The sequence below is a fragment of the Mytilus trossulus genome, chromosome 1, assembly GCF_036588685.1.
Source record: "Mytilus trossulus isolate FHL-02 chromosome 1, PNRI_Mtr1.1.1.hap1, whole genome shotgun sequence".
Taxonomy (NCBI): Eukaryota; Metazoa; Mollusca; class Bivalvia; order Mytilida; family Mytilidae; genus Mytilus; species Mytilus trossulus.
The window spans coordinates 71,851,008-71,859,517 of record NC_086373.1 but is presented as its reverse complement, the minus strand read 5'-3'; the positions used below and the strand labels follow the sequence as shown (position 1 = coordinate 71,859,517).

General features: G+C 29.9%; 1 long non-coding RNA gene across 1 annotated transcript; it reads left to right on the top strand.

Moving 5' to 3' along the window:
* The first annotated feature begins 519 nt into the window (after positions 1–519).
* Positions 520–7,387, top strand: LOC134709900 (uncharacterized). The gene is made up of 3 exons (XR_010106073.1): positions 520–581; positions 5,215–5,302; positions 7,071–7,387. It is a non-coding gene; the product is annotated as an uncharacterized LOC134709900 (long non-coding RNA).
* Positions 7,388–8,510: the final 1,123 nt, after the last annotated feature.

Genomic DNA, 8,510 nt, shown 5'->3' with positions numbered 1-8,510 from the left:
AACATGTCAAACATTACTACACAGAGAGATTTTTTGTTTACACACAACTTTTGTGTTCCTCAATTGGAGGAGCATTAGGAATAGTGTCCCAGTTTACTATAATTAACGACGTTTAAATGAATTCAAAAAGAATATGACATGTCTCATGTTGTGAACAAAATACTTATTATCATATTGAGATCTGTGATATTGACGTTGAAATTTATATAGGTTCATCACGAGTTATGTGACATTTTTTTAAATGATAACAACAGAATAACTTTAGTAACATTACATATTGCAACCGTAATGATATTTCTGTTTAAAATATAAATATCTGGTATTGAAGTAAAACAAATATATTGTTTTCAAACATACTTTGAATGTCCGGAGACCGAAGAGTATAGCCATTAGACAGAAACGTGATGTCTTAATACATTTGGTGAACGCATTAGTAAGATTCTGGTTATTTAAAATATTTGTTTTCGATTGGTTGAGTTTAAAACAAATGATCTTTTTAAAACTGATTCATGTGATTTAGTCGCGAGTTATTGTCACATAAAACAACTCATGTATTAACAAAGCATTGGTTAATTCTTTAGGTTTGTATAATTTGATGCCTTATATTTTTGTCAAATCTATTTACTGTTCAAAACGAGTTGGGTGCGGTTTGGAGGACACTAAACCAACATTTGACAAAGTTGAAGAATATTCTATAGTTTCATTATACATATTTGTTCACCACTGATCAATATCCTGATTTTCTTCTTTATTAACAATATATTGCATATCCTACCACGTCTCTTATTTTGATTTTTGAATGCTTATAATTTATGTTATATAGTATTAAGTCTGTGAGAACAGAACTCCCAATGCATGTTATACTATTTGTAGAAAAGAAATGGAAATAAAGAAATATTTATTAAAATAAGAAGAAATGGTACGATTACCAATTAATCATATCTACACTAAAAACTAAATGAAATGAAATTTAACAAATGTAAGTCACCGTACGGCATTCAACATTGAGGGAAAAAAACGAAAACTAACGGCCTGAATGTATGTGAAAACATTTGCACTTTTTTTGCCGACGACAATGGCTGAAATAGAAAATAAAAACACATATATATGATCAATTTTATTAAAAATAAAATCATACAAATCAGATACTTGACTGTTACTCCAAAATTTGCCCTATGGTCTTTATATATTCAGCTTAAATTTTTTTAAACTTTATAAGTCAAACGCTTAACATTTCATACCGTGGATTCATTCTTGAAGACTTGTGACTTCACTTCATGCAACTTATAAAACCAATAATTGAACAATAGTGTGTGAACACATTCATAACATACTTTTATTTCATAAAATCTTATGTTTGTATGGTTTCATCCTCTAGTTTTTTTGTAATGTGTGTCCAAAATAAGGGAAACCCCTGTTCTGAGAGTTCCTCCAATGTCCGGTGATTTCGCGCATGCCTTCCAAAAATAGCTTATTGTAAATAAAGGAAAGATTTTATACTACGAAATATAGCTGAGTTTGAAAAAAATACACTGCCAAGGATGCAGAGCAAAAAATATTTCAATCTGATATGAGTTTGAACTAAATAAAACAAATTTTATCTGATTATGTATTTTTTTTATGGAAATTGGCCAAATATGGCAAATCACTGGATTGCAGCTATTATTATCTCTTGAACTTATCAATTTTATTATCTTTTATCCCTTCGGAAGGCTCTAACAATGAACGATTTTGAATGGTCATTTTTATAAATTTCCTGTTAACAAAACTTTTAATTTTCGAAAAACTAAGGATTTTTTTATCCCAGGTATAGATTACCCTAGCCGTATTTGGCACAACTTTTTGGAATTTTGGATCCTCAATGCTCTTCAACTTTGTACTTGTTTGGCTTTATAAATATTTTGATTGGAGCGTCACTGATGAGTCTTATGTAGACGAAACGCGCGTCTGGCGTACTAAATTATAATCCGGGTACATTTGATAACTATTGTTTATGTTACTATGTTGATATGACAAAATCAGCTAATGTGCGATATTACGGGCCTCACGGACACCGGGGACTCCACTGTATTTCAAATATTTATTAACGGTTAATAATGGAAAACTAACCAGACAACACTTATTTTTTTTTATCTAGAAATATAAATAAAGTAGAAGGCAATACAATTTTGATTTCAATGTGAAATTAAGGTGGTACCCAACACTTTAACTAAAATTAATTTGGATCGTTTAATTTTCTTGAAATTTTGACAAAGTATTTACTTTGACCCTTTAACAAAAATATAAAAAATTAAAACGCTAAGCTGACTTTACAGAGTTATCTCCCTGTAGTGTTAGGTACCACCTTAAATTTACTCATTTCACATAAACATAATATGCGGATAATAAAAAATAAATGTAAAAAACAGTGTTTGTTATTTCAATATTTGAATTATTTTGAGAAAAAAAAAATAATTAACCGAATATTGTGATAAATTAAGTGCAATGATTTTGTGTCATGAATGGACATATATTGTTTTTGTCTTTTTATTACATTTTGTACATAATGATACATAGGTTAATATATAGGTTACACATTCAAACAAAAAGACTTGCCATCTCTTGAAGATCAATTTTAATATGTTTATTTCTATTATTTGCTGGCTCACGTAAAATTGTGTTATAAGAACAATTTAAAAGATATGACAATTTGCAAAGTTGCATAACAGTTGAAAAATAATAAACATCAAAGACAGGACACAAAACTGAGAATATTGACTATGATAACAGAACAGTTGAAGGGCAACAATATATAATAACACATGTATTAAGGTTCGTATGCAACTTTTATGTATCGATCAGTTGTGACCGATATCAAAAACCTGTGCCACAATACTAAAAGCACAAGAAATCCATGTACAGTAGTACACAATTTTTAAAGTTTAAAAAAATCAATTACTGATCACGATAATATTACCAGTTTAAGACAACTTCAATTGTTTCAGATTTTAAATATTAAGCTGAAATTATGAGTTATTCTACATGACTCGTGTTGATTTCTAAACATTTTTTTAACGTGTATTTAAAAATAATTTGTTCAGATTGATTGAACTTAATACACAATTAGTTTAACGGGTTTTTTTTTGTATTTTTTTTTTCTCTTTATAACTACAAACAACATTGCTTCTTAGAACTGCAACAGAGTCATATGATTTGTAAAATTTATTTGCAAGTATAAATATAACGAAAAATCTAAAAACTCATAAGTTTTTCGTATAATATGGTATGATACCTTTGGCGAAATAACGGCAATATATTTACCAAAACAATGCAAATCATTTGAAACGTAAATGATCGACAAGACAATAAAACAACATAATTATAGCATGTTGTGTTAAAACTTTAGAAATCGGTCATAAAATGAATTAATTCCACCAATTAAAACTGACTGGTCGAATATAAAAGCTCTCTCCATGTTCAAGGTATCATTCAATTATAACAAATGTATTTCAAATTTTTAATATCATCACCATTTCTAACTTTCAGTGCTTCGTTTATACTCTTCTTTTTACGCCGAAGTATAATTTTGCTATCCATTCTTAGAAATTTTACGAATATTGGCCTTGGACTCCCGTCTTTCTGTATTCTATGCATAGCAACAATTTCAGACGATTGATGTCTAATTTGTGTTTGTTATTCAGTTCATTAAAAAGAGAATGGGGTAGGTCTTCATTTCAATTTTCTGGTAATTGGTATATTTTCACATTTTTTTTACATGAGCTTTGTTTGTTCTTATTACCAAGCCGAACACTTTCAGTGGCTTTCTTGCTGTTTTCATCAACGAAATCCCCTTATTTTTCTTACGATCAGAATGCAGACTAGCATTTTGTTTTCTAGGAGATTCCTATTTTCAAGCTCAATAGTGTTTAATTTGTAACGGAGATGCAATATTGTGGAATCGTAACTGGTTTTTAATTAATCAACTTCAGTCTTGACTTCTGACATAATCTCGTTTTTTATTTGTTTTTTTTCCAGGTTAGATACAAGTGTTAAAATATCTCGGTAACAACCTCTGTTAGGTCTGATTGTTTCGGTACATTTTTCAGGGACTGTCTGATTTCGTCAAGTTCGTTTTTAATACAAATGAAATGGTCCGAGGAAATGGATAGACAAGAGTGGAGACGTTTGGCTAGATTTGTGATATTTTGTTTGTCTCCAGTTTTCTCTGTAAATGCTGATTGCTCGGCATTATTTGTGTTTTTGGCTGACAGTTTATCGACATTAGCAGTAGAAATACATCTGGTTATTTGTTGTTGTTGAGACATTTTTCATTAGGCTATTTACACTATATCAGCAATAATGAAAGTACACTTTATGTTAACATCTTTAAATAAATACAATAAATACGTGCACTTTATATACATACTCTCAGCACACAACACTGTAAACTGGAATAAAACATTTAAGTTTCATTAATATTTGTTCTAAATAACCAATCCCTTCCTAAACTATCAAAAACTTCACCCAAAACAAAAATTTTCCTATTTACTCTACCTTAAATATAAATTTTTACATAATAACTAATTTCTAAAAGCCAATAATTGTCAGATTATAAACACAGTTCTAATGGTAAAAATCGACGTCCATAAACTCTTCTTCTAGGTCCAAATTGAATTCTTCTTCTGTGTCTTTGTCCACCAATATTCTGCTATCTTCTGTAGTTTGAACTATTTTCTTTATCTTTACAACTCTCCTTGTGTGGGTGGCTGTTGTTACTAGCACGACCTGCCTATCCTCAGTTAGTGTAGATATTTGTTGTTGTTGTAGCTCCTCTGTTAGTGTCTCCTTTTCCTTACAAATGCAAAAATATGGTTATTGTATCGAGGTAGCTGGTAGTTAACCAACTGTGAAAATATGAATTTTTCATTACAAATACAACTTGAGAATTATCGGGATTATCATTTTAGGATGTTCTATAGCTTGTGACAATGAACCTCAGACAGGACAGGCGCACAGTTTGATGCACAAATATGCTGCCAATAAGAAACACCAGCATACTGATTCGTTCTTCCTCGTTTTACCGTTTTTCAAAACTTTGAATTTGTCAGAAACTAATAATTTCCGAACTAGAAAAAGTTTTTCTCAGTTTTATTTGAAAACTTGTATTGCTTTAATTTTGATTCTGAAAAAATAAAAAAAAGATCCTTCTTAATAACTTATTAAAATCCATTTCAGTTAATAAAAGGCATCAAGCTTTATGGTATTTTAATTGATGATGTTTTACAGCAAGTAGATACATGTTTCTTTAATATAGAATCATCATGTAAGTATCATAATGATGTTATGTGGAAACGTGTTTTTGAGCTTACGTTTCGTGTAATATTTAACAATTGAAAAATTCCAATTCGTAATACCTGAAAACGGAAATAATGTTGACGAGTTAAAGCCATCCTTCAATTAGTAAATCACATTATTCTCAGTCCGATGAAGATTTGTAAACATACGTACATTTTGAATATTAGTAACCAACATAATGTTGTTTGGTTCGTGTTCTTCAGTATTGAATTTTAGGTAATTTTAATTCATCAAAGCTTGACATGTGACATTTACACTAATGGCCGATGACAATGAACAAGGCTTTATAATAATATTAAGAACCTTCTTCCGTTAGTTAATAGAAGAAAAAAGTTTAAGTATATAATCTAAAATATGTCACAGGATATGTACCAAGCTAATACAACAATGCAAATGTGGTACATTGATTGATGCTAAAAATATTTGTGAAAATATTAACTGAACTTTTGCAATCTTTGGAGCTTTATGAAAGCCCCATGTCCTACTACCATAACAAACAATACTTCTTAGATGTGTATCAAAAAAATAAGAGTACTCTGAAAAAATTCAAACATAAGAATGATGCTTTTGGTTTCAAGGCAAATACCACTTTTGTACCTTGTTCTGCTAAATGTTTCTTAGTTCCGAAAAACATTATTGATATAAATTAACGGTGAACCTAAGTAAGACAAAATCTTCAACACTTTCATTACCATAACCATCAAATTACCATTTTTCTTACATCTTCACATAACATTCTAAATGACATAACTTTAGTCATTTACGAGAGTACAGTTACTATGTGTCTAACACACTTGTTTTGTATTTTTTACAGAATCAATTAATAATCATATCATCGGCATACAAAAGCAAAAAAAGACAACCCATGTTTTAGTCCGGGAAGAACCATAATTTTTAAGCTAAATTTCAATACCATTCACATACAATGAAATAAAAAGAAGATCAAGTACTTCCTCCCCTCACCATTTAACCTAAGTTACCTTTCCCTTTAAGTCAGCTCTACAATCCGTACCCCTTATTTGTATAAGGTTTTTTGAAAATGTCAAAAATATTGAAACAAAAATGTAAAGAAAGGAACTAGCTGTAAAAATAACAAAAATAATCAGTACATACCTCATGTACCTATATACAGATAAGCGATTACAGATATTTACTAATTGTTAATTTCATGTAAGTCATAATGTCACCCATTTACTGTAACATCTACATTTGCATTTCAACGAATGCTCTTTACGTTTGAACTTGGTTTTCCCTTTTCTGATTTTTTTCTTTCTGCAAGGTCGTGTCGCTTTTCTTTCGTTTATTTGTGTATTGAGTCCCTTGCGTTTTTTTAAAATGTAACCGATACGTAATTGTGTCTCAATTTTTTTTGAAAATAAATCTTTTATTAAACTATTACTGCGAACAGAGTGCGAATCGCACACACAATTGCTTTGTTTGACAGATAAAATGTGTTATGTCTTCCTTTATTCTGCTTCCCATAAGCGAAGTGTTGTATTATATTCATATTTAAGCAATAATATCAGACTTATAAACAACAATTTGTAAATCAACGACGAAACCTGGAAATTATAAAAACTATTAAAGTTCACTAGTTCATGAAGGAAGTTCTGGATTCGCACTTTGTACACAGGATAATATTTATATATTGTTTATGGCCCTTGTATTGCGGCTATATCTATCAAATTTTAGAAGCATTACTTTATTGGTGTTTTTTTTTCTCATTTTAATTGTAGCTGAAAATGATGCTAGGAAGAATAAGAGCAACACCAGAGGTCAATGTGATAATATAAAGACGGACGAGGTTGAATCTCTTGAAAAAGAAAATTCATAAGAGCAACAAAAACAAGACTTACAACGTGCATAATCATTTTATTGAATCAATGCTTTAAGAGACAACCCAAAAACATGAGAAAAATGGCTGTGATATAAAAATCAGTAGTGTTAAACATCAATTTGAAAGTGATTTTTTTCCTTAGGAAACCGATTTCATGAGTGACAAAATTATTTATTGGAAGGTGACTTTAATAAAATGTGTTGTTTTTTATTGTCATTTGTTTCTTTGTTTGTATTTTTGTTTACATGATGAAAACAATTTGGGTACTTTTAAATAGTTTTGTATTCCAATGATTGAACTATCATTTGCATGTACCTGTAGGAATCAGCTCTGCTACCTTTAGCTGTCCCAATATTTTTAAGAAAGAGGAGGGCTATTCTTAAACATTTTAGACAGTTAAAGGTAACATATTGGTTTCTTACAGGTTCATAATTGTCCAGTCACTGAAATAAAGAACGGGTAAAACAATAGAATGACAATGTTTTCAGCTCATTTCAACAACGGTTGATACTCTTCTCTTTTCGGACATGCAATTATCAATCAATCAAATCATCATACAACACAATTCTTTGTTGAATTCGATTCATTCATTTACCGGCGGATAAATAAACTGACAAAAAATCATATAAAAAAATTGTTATCCTTTGAATTAAAGGTCAGCTTATAAATATTTGACATCATTTAAACAAACTATTGTACCTTCCTATTTACCCACCCCATCTTTCATGGTCATTATAGTTGTGCATTGCCACAGAAAATGAACTTTTATATAAAAGACTGTACAAACCATTGACCAAGTAATGTTGACACTTTACTTCAATGTCTATTGGTATAGTTTTACAAATTATAGGCTTTAATTCAAGAGCATACAGCTGCTACTTGGCTTGTCAAAGGGTACCAAAAAAGAATTAACGACTCAAGTTTTTGTCAAAGGATATGTTGTTCTTTGTCTCAAAGGTTTATCGGCAAGTACATATACCACAACTTATCAAATTAGTATATTTATTCAGTGTCTACTTAAAAAAAAATAGAAGATGGTCTTGAGTTGTAGGTGCTGAAGTAGTTTATTTATTTTTAGTTGATTTAACAATTTGTCCTTCAACTGTCCATGTCCGATTTTGTTAACTTTTTGATAGCGTTTTATGTCTTTTATGTCGGTCGGACTTGAAACTTATTTTACTAAAATTGCAGTACTGTTCAGATGCATCTGACATGTTACATTTATTTATACTATAAGATATCATTTGATGTACCGAACATTTTCGACACAGTTTATACAAACTTATGTAAAGTCTTTTTTTTCTTTCGAAATCCATCAAAAGTCTGACCTTTAAATTAT